We start from the raw sequence: 18,780 nt of genomic DNA, 5'->3' as shown, positions 1-18,780 counted from the left end.
AAAAAGGCCGTCGAGGTGGAACTCGCCTTAGCTGCCTAGTCCACTCATCCAAATTTCATAGCCAAGGGGTGTCCCACCCAGGCTCAGGGCCCTACCCAAACACTTAAGGTTCAAAAGGTGTCTCCAACAGAAATGGCTGAAAGAAGAAAACAAGGATTGTGCTACTACTGTGATGACAAATACTCCCCGGGGCATAAATGCAAGGAACCAAAATTCTTTCAAATTGATGCTACTGATAACAACTCATCTAAGGAGGCCCCACCCCTTGGGGGCTTGAGGACGACGTTGAGGAAACCCAGCCTAATAATGATCTCACAACTATGCCAGATGAATCAGTTATCTCACTACATGCTTTGGTGAGCATTTCTTCCCCTCAAAATCTCAAAATCTGAGGATTTTTAAACATCGACCAGTAGTGGTATTGATTGATAGTGGCAACAATCACAACTTTATTCATAAGCGAGTCGCCGAAGTTGTTCATTGTTTTGTGCGAGCAGTCTCTAATAACTAAGTCCTTGTCGTTGATAGGGGGACCATGAAATGTGAAGGCCGCTGTGAAAATATTAAACTTCAGATGGGAGACTACCACCTAAAGACCCACATGTTTGCTATTGAAATGGGTGGTTGTGACATTGTCTTAGGTGCTAAATGGCTTCGCACACTAGGCCCGATCACAATGGATTTCCAGGAGTTATATATGAGCTTTAAGCAGAACGACCACATGCATGCATTACGTGGACTCCAAGGCAGGTACTCCTACTATCATCAACTCGCATCGAATGGAAAAGCTTTTGAAAAAGGGCCATCATGGAGTCATCGCCCAATTTAATGCCATCCAGGCCATTTAATCCACTACTCCTCATATTCATCCTAAGATGCCACAGGTCTTAGACCACCACCAATAGGTATTTGAAAAACCTAAAGATATTCCACCCTCTAGGGGTGAACATGATCATAACATCCCTTTAGTCCTGAGGGCCTAGCCAACTAATGTGCGCCCATACCGATATCCTTTCGCCCAAAAGAATGAAATTGAAAAAATCATCAAGTAACTCCCAGAAGCTAGTGTTATTCATCCCAACACCGGTCCTTATTCATCAACAGTGGTCATGGTGCTAAAGAAAGATGGAAAATGGAGCATGTGTCCAGACTTTCGGGCCCTCAACAAGCTCACTGTTAAAGACAAATTTCCTATTTCGGTTGTTGATGATCTTCTTGATGAACTACATGGTGCTCAGTTCTTTACCAAGCTAGATCTTCACTCTGGCTATCACCAATTAATCATGATGGAAGTAGACATTCCCAAGGCTTCCTTCCGTACTCATGAAGGCAATTATGAATTGTTGGTGATGCAATTTGGTCTTTGTAATGCTCCATCCACTTTTCAAAACCTCATGAACCACCTGCGAAACCATATCTCCAAAAATTTGTCCTCGTCTTCTTTGATGGCATTCTCATCTATAGCATAACCTCGGACAAACATTTTCGGCATGTAGACTTGATCTTGCAACCGCTCCGGAATCACAAATTATTTGTCAAATTGTGCAAGTGCTATTTTGGCGTGGAAGAAGTCAAGTATTTGGGACACATTGTGGGCTGTGAAGGAGTGAGGGTTGATCCAAAAAATATACAGGCAATGCAAGATTGGCCCCAACCAAAAACCTTGAAGAGTTTGAGGGGATTCTTCGGTCTCACTGGCTACTATCGCAAATTTGTCCACAATTATGGTTGCATTGCTAGACCCCTTACTAATCTTCTCAAGGAAATTTCATTTCTCTGGACTGATGGAGCTCGACATGCGTTCGTGGCTCTCAAACATGCCATGTGCTCCACTCCCGCATTAGCTCTTACAGACTTCACCAAATCTTTTGTGATTGAAAGTGATGCTTCAGGTATTGGTATTGGTGTTGTATTAATGCAAGAAGGTCGACCATTGGCCTTCATTAGCCAACAAATAAGTGGAAAACATCTGGGTCAATCTACCTATGAGAAAGAAATGATGTCCATCTTACATGCAGTAGACACCTGACGACCATACTTGTTGGGGCGACGTTTCCGAATCTGCATGTACCATCAAAGCCTAAAATATTTTTTGGAGCAACGTCTATCATCGCCACAATAAATTAAATGGCTGACCAATATGCTGGGATATGATATGAGATAATTTACAAGAAAGGGCATGACAATGTAGTAGTTGATGATTTATTGCGCCAATTTGAGGATGAAAGCACCCTGTTATCAATCTCTCTTCCCATACCAGATTGGATTGAAGAGGCCCACAAGGAATGGTTATCACACCCCTCTCTCTACCAACTTATTAATAACTTGAGAGAAGATCCTAATTCCTCAGCCAACTACTCTTGGAAGCATGATATTCTTCGCTACAAGGATCGAGTAATTATATTTCTGGCATCCACCCTCAAAGCCTGCATTTTGGAAGAATTGCACTCATCTCCAACTGCAAGGAAATTTGGAAGACTTATGCGCGCACTCGTCGCTCTTTCTTTTGGACTGGCATGAAAATGACATTCTTACTTTTGTAGTTGAATGTGATGTGTGCCAACGCAACAAAGGAGAAATAATGAAGTTACCGGGAACCTTACAACCATTGCCATTCCCTGCCTATGTCTGGATGGATGTTTCCATGGATGTCATCACTGGTCTCCCAAAGTTAGGCAACAAATCCATCATCATTGTGGTTGTGGTAAGAGTTTCTAAATATGCTCATTTTTGCACTCTATCCCAGCCATTTACCCCCACTTTGGTGGCTTAAGCTTTCATGGACCAGATCTTCAAACTGCATGGCATGTCAACTTTCATTGTGTCTGATCGCGACGCCACTTTCACCAACAAATTTTGGCAAGAAATTTTCAAGCTACAAGGCACGCAACTCCAACTAAGTAGCGCCTATCATCCCCAAACCGATGGTCAAACAGGAGTAGTAAAAAAATGTTTGGAGACATATCTAAGGTGCTTCACTTCAGAAAAAGCAACATCAATGGGTACAATGGCTACCTTTAGCTGAATGGTGGTATAATAGTAACTATCATGAAGCCAACAAGATGATTCCATACGAGGCAGTGTATGGACAACACCCAACTTCATCTACTTCTTATATCTCTGGATGTTCTAAGATGCAGTAAGTTGATCAAATCCTATAGAACCATGCTGCCATGATAGCTCATCTCAAAGATAATCTACATCAAGCTTAGAATCAAATGAAGCAACAGGCAGACCAACATCGTTTTGAGCGCACATTTCAAGAAGGGGATCAGGTGTTCCCACGACTGCAACCATATAAGCAAACATCTCTCAAAGAAAAGGGGTGCCAAAAACTAGCACCAAAATTCTATGGACCTTATCAAATACTTCACGCATTGGAGTAGTCGCCTACAAACTGCCCTTGCCATCAACTTCAAAAATCCATCTGGTCTTCCATGTATCATGCCTCAAGAAAGTGGTGGGGAACAATTGCAGAATTCAAACTAGTCTACCCGAATTGGATGAGGGAGGATCATTCTAGCTCCAATCGGAATAGGATCTCGATACTCGTGAAAGACATCTTCGCGGCCACTATTCTTCAGCAGTTTCCGTAGCTTCAGCCTTGAGGACAAGGCTGCTTTTGATGGGGCAGGGCATGTTAGGGTCCAACCCTAACCCGTTTATTTATGTAATAAGCCCAATGGGCCGAGTCATAGTCATAGTTAGTTAGAGAGTAAATAAAGCACACATTAATAATTGTAAGTGGTTTACCCGCATTAGAGAAAAGGGACCAGAGTTAGTTGTAAACGAGCCATAGTTAATAAATAAATTGGTTAACCTGTGTCATGCAAGGGACCACTGATAGTTAGGGTTCTGGTTGTCATTTAGCTATAAATAGTATTAGTTAGTAAAAGAAAGATCATCGAGTCTTATTGTAATCGAGCTCTGCTTTGCTGGAGGTTGCCCCCTCGAATAGGAAAGTCAACATTGAATCTATTTCTGAATAATAAAATACTTGTTGTTTTTCTCATTTTATTTTGTGTTCTGGATTATATTTCTTCCCATTTTTGGTATTCTTGAAATTCTTGCAGGTCAAGATCATAACACTTCCAAATCGATGAAATAATGCATGGGTCCCATGTCCTTCATCTCAAACTCTCTTGCAAGGTCCTCCTTGAAAGATCTGATCAGTTTCTCATCACCAGTAAGGATCAAGTCATCGACATATAACATAATAATCAATAATTTACCTTCTACCACAATGTGATAAAGTTTTGCATCTGCTTCACTTTTCGTGAGGCCCAAACCAATGAGATAGTTGTCGATCCTGGTATACCAAGCACAGGGTGCTTGCTTGAGTCCATATAACTCTCACTTGAATCTGCACACATGCGACTCTTTGTCAAAGGTCTCAAACCCCTAAAGCTACTCAATATACACCTCCTCAATAAATCCATTGAGGAATGTTGTCTTGACATCCATCTGGTATATCTTCCACTCCATCTATGGTGACAATGTTAGAATTGACTTGCTACTAGAGAAAAGGTCTCCTTATAGTCAATTCCCTCCACCTGAGAGAAACCCTTGGACATAAATCTGGCCTTGTGTTTCTATATGCTCTTGTTTTCTACATGCTTTACCTTGGAAAGCCATCTAAAACCAACCACTGATTTGTTTGTTGGTCTTGGGACCACTTCCCAAACATTGTTTCTAACAACAGAATCATATTCTTCTACCCTAGCATCAACCCATATTGGTTGCTCTACATCTCCTTGAATGAGGATGGCTCAGTCTCCATAAGCTCACTCATTAGAGCCATGTAGCCAGTGTACTGATCTGGTTACCTCCTCTACGTGCGTTGTGAAGTGGGTGTTCCCACATTCTCTCTAGCATCTTGCCATAATTTGACAGCTTCCCTGGTTCGCTTCCTTCCTTCTTTGAATGTCTCTGCTTGAGTGGATGTCTCCACTCTCTTCTCCTCTTGTTGTGGATGCTCTACAACTTCCTGAGGTTCTTCCTTTGAAGCCAAAAGCTCTTGATCAGGCTGCAATTAAAGCTCCCTCTCAAGAGGATGCTTCATTTCCTTCTCCTTGTCAAACTTCACATCTCTTTTGACCATTGTCATCCTGAGAGATGACAAGCACACACATTAGTTGTGAGGTGTATTTGTGTACCCCACAAATATGCCCAACTCTGTTGTCGGCTCTAGCTTTTTCCTTGCTTCCTTGGAAACATGACAATAAACTGATGATCCAAAGATCCTAAAGTGTGACACATCTGGTTTCTTCCTTGAAAAATCTTCCTCTAGTGTACTCATGCAAAGAATCATGTTCTGCAAATAGATCGTTTTTTTGCAGGCTTCAACCCACAAGTGTAGAGGTAGGGTTTGGTCATGAAACATTACCCGTGTTGAGCCCACAATAATTTTGTTCTTCCTCTTAGACAACCCATTCCATTGTGGGTTATGAGGTGTTGTCAAATCTCGTTGAATGCCTTCCTTTGAACAATTTTTTTAAAGTCATTTGACACGTACTCACCACCGTTATTGCTCCTAAGAGCCTTCACTTTCTTGCTAATCTATTTCTAAACAAGTGCTTTAAACTCAACTAATTTGGAAAATGTGTGGTCTTTATTTTGCATGAAGTAAATCCAACACTTCCATGAGAAACCATCTACAAATATAACATAATACCTGTGCTTCGCAGTGGAGGCTATCGAGAAAGGTCCACATACATCAGAGTGGATCTTTTCAAGGATTACACGCGCCATGTTGTTCCGATCATTGAAGGTGTATTTTGTGTAATTCCCCAATGTACACCCTTTGCATGTATGCCGCTGATCTAGTGCTCCATTAGGGAGGCCTGTAGAAATCTGTTGCATGATCTTCAAAGTGCCATGATGCAAATGGCCAAGTATTCTATGCCATAATTTGTCGACATCTCGGCTCTGCACCTTCTATGCTTTTGTGCTCAATGTTGCACAATCTTCCACATCTAATTTGTAGAGGTTCTTCACTCGAACCCTGATCTACTTCACTTTTCCTGTGGCGATGTATCTCAAGAAGGCCTTCCTTTTACTTAATATCACATTGTAGCCATGGACTTCCAAAACTGTGACAAAAGCTAAATTCTTCTTCAAACCCGATACATACATCACATCCTTGAGCCTGAGATAGGAGATCGACTCCCTCTGAAAAGTAATTGTACCAATACAGATTTCGTTATACCTTCCATCATCTCCCATCTCGATGTGCATTTGGAGATCCTTCGCCTCCAAGTCACTGAAAAATTCTTTGTTGCCTGTCATGTGGAATGAGGCACCGTTTTCGAGATACTACACACTACCCATCACTGTGCTTTCCATGTAGCCAATGAGGGTAAAATCAAGTTCAAACTATGAAGCCAAGTTTTCACCCGTTGCTCCTCTTGCGGTCTTCTTGCTTGCCTTCTTGTGTGGAGATTTCGTGGCATAGTGTCCCAGTTCATGACAATGAAAGCACTTCATTTTGGACAAGTCTTTATTCTTGCCCCCTTGACTAGATTTTGCTTTGGATTTCTTCCCTTTCCCTTTATTTTTCTTTCCATCCAAGGCACAATGCTTTTCATCCTCACCCTTGGATGAAATCCCATCTCTGTTGCTCCGCCTTATTTCTTCTTGCACTAGATCAAACCATAACTGCTCCCAGCTTGGTAGTTTCTCTCTACCATTTAATGAATCTTGATAACTATTCCAGCTCTTGGGAAGGCCCAAGAGGGCTAGAGCTACCATATCTTCTTCAGGGATAGTAAAACCAACCTCACCAAGTTCATCATGACATTGTGTAAACCTTCTCAGGTTCTGCATAATTGTTTCAATCCTTTGCATCTTAATAATTCAAAGCTTGTCCTCGAGTGTTGGCTTCCTGTGGTCACTATTGTTCTCAAACAACTCTGTCAGTGTTTTCCATGTCGCGAACGAAGTATCTTTCCCATGGAGATTTGAGACAATATGATCTCGAACTCCCTCCAATATGATGCTCCTCACTTTAGCCACATCCTTCTTCCATTGAGCAAGATCCTGGGCATGAGATGTTGGGGGTTTTGCTACATTTGTCTTGATGTATTATAGCAACCCATTACCATCCAATACTGCTTCCCTACGGAACTTCCATACCAAAAAAATTGTGGCTCCTTCCAAAGCATACTCGAGCCTGAGTCCATTGAAAGCCATCTTCTCAATCCTGGAGAAAACCTGTAACATTGATTTTCAAATTCGAACCTCTTGCAATGACAACTTCGAAATCTCTTCTCTATGGTGAATTTGAATCTGATACCATGTAGAAATTAATGTGTATATTCTAAACTTCTCATGAAATTTTTTAAATCACAAGACTAGAATCTACTCTACTGATTTACAAAAGTAAAATCACGACTGAGAACACAAATCATTAACATGCATCAATATTCAACACCCATACACAAAGATTTATCTAGGGGAAAGAAACTGTTGAAAACCACTTACTATCTGTATTGCATTAATCAAAGAATCTGGATGAATACAATATGCTTTGCTCAAGCTTGAGCTCAACCTGCACCTGTATCTTCTATCCTCTACTTGGCTAACTGACCTTGGCCAATACTTAGCCAAAATTTTGAGCCTCCAAGCTCATATTTGCTTGAGTTGTTCCTCAATTAATTAGCCCCTATTATTAAGGAAATTCCTCAATCTGGATTGCACAATTCCTCTAGGCCCTTCTCTCACTGCATGAATGACCTGTACATTTTGGAATAATTTACAACTGATATTACACTTCCCTTGAACTCCAATCTCAACTGGGTAACTTGAATTCTCCGCATGCAACAATTATTTTGGGTTAATCTGATCTTCTTCACTTGTCTTGTGGCAATGTATCTCAAGAAGGCCTTCCTTTTGCTGAATATCACATTGTAGCCACAATCTTCCAACATCACGACATAAACTAGATTCTTCTTCAAACCTAGTACATACATCACATCCTTGATCCTGAGACGGGAGATCGACTCCCTCTAAAAGTAATTGTACCAATACCGATTGCGTTATACCTTCCATCATCTCCCATCTCGATGTGCATCTGGAGATCCTTCTCCTCCAAGTCACTGAAAAATTATTTGTTGCTCGTCATGTGGAACGAGGCACCATTTTCGAGATACCACACACTACCTATCACTGTGCTTGCCATGCATGCAATGAGGGTAAAATCAAGTTCCAACTATGAAGCCAAGTTTTTACCCGCTGCTCCTCTTGCGGTCTTCTTGCTTGCCTTCTCATGTGGACATTTCGTGGCATAATGTCCCAATTCATGACAATGAAAGCAATTGATTTTGGACAAGTTTTAATTCTTGCCCCCTTGACTAGATTTTTCTTTGGATTGGGATTTCTTCCCTTTCCCTTTATTTTCCTTTCCATCTAAGGCACAACACTCTTCATCCTCGCCCTTGGATGAAGTCCTGTCTATGTTGCTCCACCTTATTTCTTCCTAGACTAGATCAAAGCATAATCGCTCCCAGCTTGGTAGTTTCTCTGTACCATTTATTGAACCTTGATAATGATGCCAGCTCTTGGGAAGGCCCAAGAGGGCTAGAGCTATTAAATCTTCTTCAGGGATAGTAACACCGACCCCGCCAAGTTCATCACAACACTGTGTAAACCTGCTAAGGTACAACAGAATTGTTTCAATCTTTTGCATCTTAATACTTCAAATATTATCCTTCAACGTTAGCTTCCTGTGGTTACTATTGTTCTCAAACAACTTATCAGTTTTTTCCACGTCGCGAACGGAGTCTCTTTCCCATGGATATTCGAGACAATATGATCTCGAACTCCCTCCAATATGATCCTCCTTCCTTTAGCCACATCCTTCTTCCATTGAGAAATATCTTGGGCATGATATGTTGGGTGTTTTGCTACATTTGTCTTGATGTATTCTAGCAACCCATTATCATCCAATACTTCCTCCATATGGAACTTCTATGCCACAAAATTTGTGGCTCCTTCCAAAGCATACTCGAGCTTGAGTCCGTTGAAAGCCATCTTCTTAGTTTTGGAGAAAACCTGTAACACTGATTTTCAAATTCGAACCTCCTGTAATGACAACTTAGAAATCTCTTCTCTATGGTGAATTTGGCTCTGACACCATGTAGAAATTAATGTGTATATTCTAAACTTCTCATTAAATTTTCTAAATCACAAGACTAGAAGTTACTTTACTGATTTGTGGAAGTAAATTCACGACCGAGAACACAAATCATTAACATGCATCAATATTCAACACCCATACACAAAGATTTATCTAGGGTTAAGTAACTGTTCAAAACCACTTATTATATGTATTGCATTAATCAAAGAATCTGGATGAATACAATATGCTCTGCTCAAGCTTGAGCTCAACCTGAACCTATATCTTCTATCCTCTGCTTGGTTGATTAACCTTGGCCAATACTTAGCCAAAATTTTAAGCCTCCAAGCTCATATTTCCTTGCGTTGTTCCTCAAGGAATTAGCCCCTATTATAAAGGAAATTCCTCAATCTGGATTGCGCAATTCCTCTAGGCCCTTCTCTGACTTCATGCATGACCTGTACATTTTGGAACAGTTTACAACTGATATTACACTACCCTTGAACTCCAATCTCAATTGGGTAACCTGAATTCTCTGCATGCAACAATTATTTTGGGTTTATTGATCAGTTAACTGGATGATCACTCAGTGTGAGAAAAGTTACACACCCTTAAATTGACCTCCACTAGTTCTTTTGATAGTGAGAACTAGTTACATTGACAATAACTCAAATTAACTGAAAAAAAAAATTGCAACAAATTAGCAATCAATAATGTAAAATTGAACTATAGTGTCTCCAACTCGAATTTACTGAGTTAACTGAGTGACAAGAGCCATGCCACCTCAATTAACTATCTACAAGTATTCTGCTAAAATTGAAATTCTAATTTCTCCTAATTTAATCAAGGGAAAATTAAATTAGAATTTTCTTGCTGCATTTTCAACAGAGTTCGTCAATTGAAGTTTTATAAGAAGAGAGGGATTCTAGTGGGTTTTCCTCTCAGCTGGAGAGGTTTTGGCCCTGGTTGATCGCCTATATCTTGTGTCCTATTGTCTCTTTGTTCTTTATGATTTGGTAGTTGTTTGATGATAGAGAACACTAATAATAATAAATAAAAGAAGAAGTTAATCAAGTAAAGTAAAAATACATCACAAGTAGTTATCAAAGTAAGAGAAATCACCTACACTTGTTGCCCCCTTAGATTTCTCAACAGGAGGCGTCACCCCCTTCAAGGTACAAGTCAATTTTGATATTCCTATATTTGAAGGCCAAATAGATGTAGATGCTCTAGAAAAATGGTTAAATCTACTAATAGGGTGTTTTTTGGTCAACAATTTTTTCAATAGAGAAAAGATTACATTTTCACTCCTTAAGACCTCCCCCCATGTCAAGGATTGGTGGGAAACTTACTATGAGAAAAGGGACAAGGAAGAATCGACGTTGCTTTCGATTTCACCCACTTGGGACTCTTTTAGGGTCGTTGTTAAGGAACAATATTACCCTGTTGGAAGCTATGAAGACCAGTACATGAGATGGACCACACTATGGCAAGAAAGGGACCAAGTAGTACTAGAGTTCACAATTATCTTTCAAACCTTGGATGCCAAGTTGGGTATCAAAGATTGTGAGTGACATCTAGTGTTCAACTACCATGGCTATATGCACCGATACATCTAGACAGAAATGAAGTTCCTAGACATGACATCTCCTTAGTTGCGTAGCATACTGATATGTTGTCAAAATAAACAAAAATTTAAACAAAAGAAGCGAGGCTTTGGATATGCGAACCTTTCACAGTAGAAGCAAGGTAAGGGTATCCCAAAATCATATAACAAAGAATAAACCCAGGGTGGACCACCCTAAGACAACCTATCTAAGCCACAAACAAATAATGGTAATGGGAAGACAAAGAAAGACACAGGAAAGTGGTGTGAGAACCCAGTGCCAATGTTTCCACCACCAAGGTCTAACGAAGTGAATCCGAAGATACAAAGGAAGGTGAGCGCCTCTTTCACTCATAAATGTGGGTGAAGGGCGCTCCATGATGTTTCATTTTGATAGCAGGATTTAAAAGAACCTCATCTCAACATAGGTTGTTAAGTTGTTGAGCCTACTGACAACACAACATCCACATCCATACACCATTGGTGGCTCCACCAAGGGTGAGATATTTGCATCAACCAACAATGTCTCCTACCCTATAGCATCAAGCCTTTCAAGGATGAGGTATTGTGTGATGTTTCTCCCCTTAAAGTTTGCATTGTTCTGTTAAACAAACCGTACATATGGAAGTGTCATGTTATGTATGATTCTAGACCTCAAAGTGTTATTATTACTTTCGGCAGATAAATGTACAAGATATCATAGGTAGCCTCACATATTTCTATTTCTTTAATCTCTGCTAAGCAATGTAGTAACGCCATCTCCTAGATTTGGAAATTTGGCTTCTTCCTGATTTGCTCTCAAAGTAAGGGGAAGATTGTGGCCATATTGATGGCCTCTAGATAGGGCTCCTCCACACAACAGAGACAAGTGGATAAGGTCGTGGAAGAATACAAGGACATATTATCCTCACCCATGGGGGTACCTCTACATTGTCAGGTCAAGCATTCAATCGATTTGACCTCCTAGAGCACCTCTACCCAATGGGCCAATTTACCATCGCTCCCTTATGGAAAATGAGGAAATAAAGTGACAGATTGAAGAGATGCAACAAAAAGGGCACATTTGACCGAGTTCCTCACCCCGTGGAAGCCAAATTGTACTCATGCAGAAGAAAGATGGCACTTGACAACTCTGCATTGATTATTAGGCCCATAATTAAATCACAGTTAGGAATTACTGCTTAATTCCTCAAATTGATGACCTTCTTGACCAACTCAAGGGCTCCAGATACTTCAATAAGATTGATTTAAATTTTGGCTATCACCAAGTCCCAATGGAACTAATTGATGTGTGGAATACTACTTTCAAGTCCAAGGAGGGTCTTTTTGAATGGTTAGTCATGCCCTTTGGTTTGACGAATGCCCCAACAACTTTCATGAGGCTGATGGATGATATCATGAGGCATTTCACCAACTGTTTTGTGGTTATATATATGGATGATATCCTCATATTTAGCAAGAGTTGGGAAAATACTTGCAACATATTCGACATGTCCTTCACAGTTTGTCGTAGCACAAGCTATGTGCTAACTTGGAAAAATGCTCTTTTTGCATGGACAAGGTCTAATATCGAGGCTACATTATTGATGAGAAAGGTTTGCATGTGGATCTAGCCAAGATGCAACTCATTTGGGATTGCCTAGCCTCGACGAATCTAATATAGGTTTATAGTTTCATGAGGTTTGCTAACTTCTACCAAAGATTCGTGTCGGGATTCTCTTATATCGCTTGGCCCCTAAGTCAAGTGACCAAGGGCGGAGTAAAAGATTTTTTTTTAGTTTGTCACAACATAAGGCATTCAATGAATTGAAACACCACCTTTACTTTGCACCATCCTGACCCTGCCAAACTTGCAACAACCATTTGAGATTAAGACATACCTCAAACTATGCTATTGGTGTAATCCTCATTCAATAAGGACATCTGGTGGCCTATCACAATGAAACACCCTCTTATATTGTCCAAATATACCCCACCTATGATAAGGGGATTTATTCCATTATGCAGGCCTGCTGGTAATGGAAACATTATATTCTGGGGAAGGTGACAATCATCCACATAGATCACATGCCTCTTCAATTTATGCAAACACAAGGGAAGTTACAGAACTACCACCATAAAAAATGCTCCACATACCTACAACAATTCCATTTGAACATCAAATGCAAGAAGGGTAACACCAATCATGTGGTAGACTATCTTGGTTGAACCCCGGTTGTGGCGCTGACCATAGTCCTCCAGTATTGTGCGCATGAAACCTCTTGATTGCCATAATTATACAATTTTGACTCAAAATTTTCTACCACATACGAGATGTTGATGGCAAGCAAGAAAGTTCCAGAATTCCACCTCTAGGATGCACTGTTGGGATACTTGGGAGACCTTTTTATTCTTTCAAGAAGGCATGCCAGCCTGGTGTGGGCTTACAGTCAAGTAGCATGACACTTTGGTGTGGAGAAGATAGTGGCAGTATTCCAAAAACATTTATATTAGTCGAAACTTTGACATGATGTTGACAAGTATATCAAGTGTTGCAATGTCTGTTCCATTACCAAACCAACCATTAAGAAACAAGGCCTATACACCCCTCTACCTACTCCTAATTGGCCTTGGGAATTTATGTCAATGGATTATATGTATGGCCTTCCTTCGACCAAGCATGGTAATGACTATGTGTTTGTGGTCGCTAATAGATTTTCTAAGATGGCCATTATGACTGCCTACAAGAAGAGTATCACAACAAAAGCCATTGCCAAGCTCTTCTTTAAATAAGTGTGGGTACATTTTAGGATCCCATAGATCATGATATCAGATAAAGATAGTAGGTTCCTAAGTGCATTATGGTCAAGCCTATGGTCATTGTTGGACACCAAGCTCACTGAATCAACTGCCTTCCACCCCCAAACTGATGGACATACAAAGGTCGTCAATAGGATGATTGTGTGCATTTTTCACATTTACAACTCTAATAATATACATACATGGGATGAGTGTCTCCCTTATGTTTATAACAACTAGAACATAGCTCTCCATAACTCAGCTGGCCACAACCCCATTTAAGTGGACCTGGGATTTGAACCATTAGGTCCCATTGATGTTACACTACCCCTTACAACAACACATGCATAATTTGCACATGTTCAATCTGAAGCTAACAAAACTACCATGTTTGTTGAACAAATTTAGCACATTCGCTAGCAGGTCCATGATATCTTGTAAGAAGCCAATACTAACTACAAACAACGCCATGATCAACACCAATTGCTACACAAGTTTCAAGTGGGAGATAAGGTTTGGTTGCATTTGCAGAAGGACCACCTTGCAAGGGCCCATCAAAGGCTTTGACCACTCCGCTATGGACCTTACACCATCACTAAGGTTGTGAGTGACAACGCTTTTGAGTTAATCATTTCCCATTTCCTTGGCCTGCACCCAATGTTCAATGTTGACCACCTTCGACCATACTTTCCACCATTGCTAGACACATCAGCAATTACAGAGTAGTTGACGCTGACAAATCTCAACCCAAATTACATTGAACAAGCCCTAAATGATTAGATTGTGGACACATGGATTAAGAGCACTCACTAATAGAATATCCAATTGCATTGAGTTGTCAAAGTAGGCTAGCTCATACACCATGGCAAGTGGTTCACCGGGGGTGAAGTTTAACATAAGTTTTAGCGGCCAAGTTCCTCAGAAGTTTTCCCATCTCGTGGATGCACTCTGTAACAACCCTGGTGAAAAGTTCATGTAATAAAATTTAATAAAGGCAAAATAAGATCACCAGTAAGGGACACTTATTCCAAGTTGAATGTTGAGCAAAGATATCCTAGCGAGCATCACTGGATGTGTGTTTTTGGCTAAGGAAAATTGGCAAATGCATTAAAAGGCAAAAATGTATTTTTGGCACATTTATTTATAAAAATAAAGGAAATTAGGAGAAAAGTAAGGTGAAAGGTCACAGGTTGCATGTGAGGAGGAAATTTAAGGAAAATAATGGAAAATGAAGAAAATAGAGGCCTCATTAATAAAAAGGATTACGAGGATTAGTTGGTAACCTTTTGTCAGTTCAAGTTTGGAGCTCTCTCATTATTCTCTCTCACTCTTGGTTACTTAGAGTTTTCCTTGAGCACTCTAGCTTTGGATCAAGGAAGGAAAGGCAAGCAAAGGGAAAGGAAGGAAAGCAAGGATCAAGAAAGAAGAGAAAGATCAGACAGCTTCAACAAGAATACTTGCAAGTAACCTTTTGCATGTGTGATTTCCTAGCTATTTTGGACATGCATGGATTTGCATGTTGGTGTATGGTTCTCTTGTTGTCGGCGGCATGGTTTTGTTAGGTTATGACAATGGTTTTCAGCCTAGCCTTGCCTTTTTTTGGTTGCCATGGTATGTTGGGATGTTTATCTCAATTTTGGGCTTTGGTCGTGAGATGGATTTCAGAACTCGGGGCAGAGGTGGTCTCAAGTTTCATTCCCAAAGGCCTAGGAATCCCTTTATCGGTTTTTGCGGGATACATGGTAAAGCCTAAGGTAGAAGTATCAGTTTAGGGCCTAGTGATTCGGGTTTGAATTGTGGTAAAGCCTGAGAGACTGGTCTCGCTTTAGGGCCTAGTGATCTAGGATTGGATTATGGTAAATCCCGAGAGATAAGGAGAAAGAAAATTTCCTCAAGGATAGTGATGGATTCCAGAAGGCATTGCAAGTTCGGTTTGGTTGTGATCAGAGCACCGATTTTGGTGTGATCACAGTTTGATGAGGGTGGAGGTGGTTTAACCTCTATACTCCCTTGGTTGTTCTATGAGGTCCCACATTCATGCTTGAATATGGCACGAGGGTGACTGGATGAAAGAGAGATTTGGTTCAGCCATGTCTATGGTCGGGTGGTACGTGGAAGTCCCGAACTTGGTCGGATTTGCCTATGATTAATAAAAGCTAAGTTCTCTTACTTTTGCACTAGTTTATATGTGGATTTAATGGTTGTCATATCTATGATATTTATATGGTTTTATGCTGGTTATAAGCATGGTTAAATGATTGGTTCATGTCATGGTTATTTCATGTATTTACTTGTAATTGTTAAATGGATGGATGCAATACCTAATTGATGATATAATAGTCAATGGAGAAGGAGGTCATCCTTCTTGTTATGTTTCATAATTTCTTTCAGCCATTTATGCTCTGTCTTTTATCCTAGACCCGTAGGTTGCATTGATGCCAAGTGTTTGACAAAATGTCAGTCCCGGTTGGGGATGCTCAGGCCTAATCCTGCGGTTTATTTTTGATTTTTTTATATTGTCATCATGTCTCTGATGGATTCTGAACGTTATAACACGATTCGAGCAGAGGCCAAGATTTATGGGCTAGAAAAGTGGCTCAAATCTCGGGGACGCTGGCATAAGTCTATTGGAAAAATTCTAGGGACGCTGGCACAAGTCTATTGGAAAAATTCTAGGGACGCTGTCACACAGGGCTATGAGAGCGAATTTGGATTATGGTTGTTGTCTTTGCTATGGAATAAGAGCGACCAGGGGTTAAAAGGCTTAAATCATCAGTGCGACTCAAGGACAAGATGCCTGAGTGGCTGACATGTCTCCTGAGGGTTTTCTTATTGATGTGGATGGGTTTGTTTGATACGTTCTGCTAGTTCCATTTCCTTAAGATTACCAAGGAAGTTGAATCCCTTATAGTAGCCTCTCTTGTCACATGTTTACCCCGGCTGGCCGGTTGCTTGGTTGGCCATGGGAGGAGGGTGTTGGCCCTCAATTTTAACCCTTTTCACCATGCATAATCCACCTATATATCATCCCTTACCATCATGCCATGATCATATTTGCCATATTTTGGCCTCTTTTTGCACGTCAAGGTAAAATAATTATTTCTTTTAATTTTTAGAATTTTTAGTAAAAATTGGGTATTAAAAATTATTTTTGACTAAAAGAGAAATTCTCGTAATGGTTCCATTGAAGTCGTATGTGCAGGACACCTGGGCACAAACTGAAGATGGATTCAATAAGTATGGGAACCAAGGATGGACAGAATCCTATTGGCACAATACAAATGAGTCAAAACATGACCGGTCAAAGCTGGTCAAACTTGACCAATCACCTAGAAAATCCCTTGATTTAAGGGGCAATTTTGTGATTTAGTGGGATCCTACCATATTTTGTGCAACAAAATGAATGAGTTCAACTTGATTAGATGGATTATGACTCTTATAAGTTGTTACAACTATTTTAGATGAGTTTGTTATACATTTGGCTTATTTTAGCATAACTATTAAGCAATTATGGACATGTATTATGACTATTGAGAGTTCTTTACTTCTGAATATGATTTGAAGAACTTGTCTTCTATTTTCTTATTGTTCTTACTATGGGATGTGATTTCCAATCTACTATAGCTGATAGTTTTCAAGTGTACCAAGCAAAGGTGGAGGGTCCCCATTTTGAGCTAAGTACACTGTAGTGTAATTTTGTGTATAATTGTGAATATTTTAGATTGTTGTTTCCTTTATAATTTCTTGTGAATATTTTCTGAATAGATTCATTATATGCCATGTTCATTTATGTTTTTGAATGATTTCTTTTCAGTAATTGGTTTAAGGAAGGTCAACCAAGGCATCTAAGTTAGATCCTCTTCCTTCTTGATTAAGAACTGAACTAGAAATTGTGTTTATGCATTTAATCTTTACTGCTTTCTTGATTTGATTATTATTTCCTTTCAATAATTGGTTTAAGTAGGGAAGGTCAACCAAGGCATCTAAGTTAGATCCTCTTCCTTCTAGATTAAGAATTGAACTGGAAATCGTGTCTTTACTGCTTTCTTGATTTGGTTATGTTATGCTTTATGGTGGAATTGATCTTGTCGGGTGAATGTGTTGGTCATGCATGCATATCAGTTGCATGTGTGTCTCTTACACTTGCATTCCATGTGCTTGTTGCATTGCATAATGATTGATCATGATTGTAGTAAGGTTGTCATGAGGAACTTAGCGTTGATTTTGTGGAATGCATTGTGAGAAGTATATGACAGGTTACATGATTATATGCAACTTGATTACATCCTTGTATGTTGGGTTGCATTATTGGTTGTTTGATTACATGTATCAGTCTTATAGGTTGGTTACATGAATTGTTTGTTTATGATCGACTACACACGTTTATGCATATGTGTAGTTGATTAGGCATTGCTTATGGATGTTGATAGTTGCATGTGGAAATGTGTACATTGGAGTAATGGTCGTTGTCATGCATGAGGTCATAGCATGCATTGTTGATATGGCCTTGCATTGATGATTGGACCCTAGCTAGAATGATGTTTATGCATTGATACACTCATTCGGTATATGTCTATATGTTGTTATGATTATGTTATACATGTATCACGTTGATTTGATGATCTTGCATACAAGGTATACTCCGTGAATTATGCTAAGGTATGTTGGTCTATTGTGATTTGGTTTAGCTGACATAGTATGCATTGCAGGAAAGAGATCAAATGGCTAGTAAGGTGGTAGACTACATAGAATATCCCTATGCATTAGATGGGCAACGTGGTGCGAGGCACTCTTTTGATTTGACAAACACATTAAGAAGCCTGAAGGAAGAAATAAGGAGTTTCCAAGAAAACAATGACAAAATCATGCATGCATAAGAGAAACAAGCAGAGGTTAATACAATACTTCATCAGAGTTTGTTAGAATTGCAGCGACAGGGACCACTTCGGATCATCCATGAACAAGAGGAAAAAAATAATGGGGCATATGGCAACAAGTATTATGGTGGTCACAGGTCGGACATAGATGACGCGATCAGAGATGGAAGGTTGTTGGGCACTTCGGAGGGGTAACAGACGCAGGTACTATTCTAGCTGTGGTTTTGACAGGCATCATGATTGTCATCGTTATCATCCTTACAGGAGGAGTGATAGGGGATACTTGCCAGATGAGTTTAAGAAGGAAAATCTAGCTACCTTTGATGGAGAGATGAAGAAATAGTAGGATGTAGAGGCATGGTTTCTTGGTATGAAGAAATTCTCCCGATTGCATGATTATTAGA

At 40.0% G+C, this 18,780-nt stretch overlaps 1 pseudogene; it reads right to left on the bottom strand.

Moving 5' to 3' along the window:
* Positions 1 to 5,032: 5,032 nt before the first annotated feature.
* The window catches only part of LOC149145993 (RNA polymerase II C-terminal domain phosphatase-like 4), an 81,288-nt pseudogene continuing 67,540 nt past the window's right edge, over positions 5,033 to 18,780 (bottom strand).

Source organism: Pinus tabuliformis, chromosome X, assembly GCF_031772625.1.
Source record: "Pinus tabuliformis cultivar Carrire ecotype Pingquan chromosome X, CPIR1, whole genome shotgun sequence".
NCBI lineage: Eukaryota > Viridiplantae > Streptophyta > Pinopsida > Pinales > Pinaceae > Pinus > Pinus tabuliformis.
Note: the sequence above shows the minus strand (reverse complement) of the source record. Positions and strands in the feature narration are given on the sequence as shown.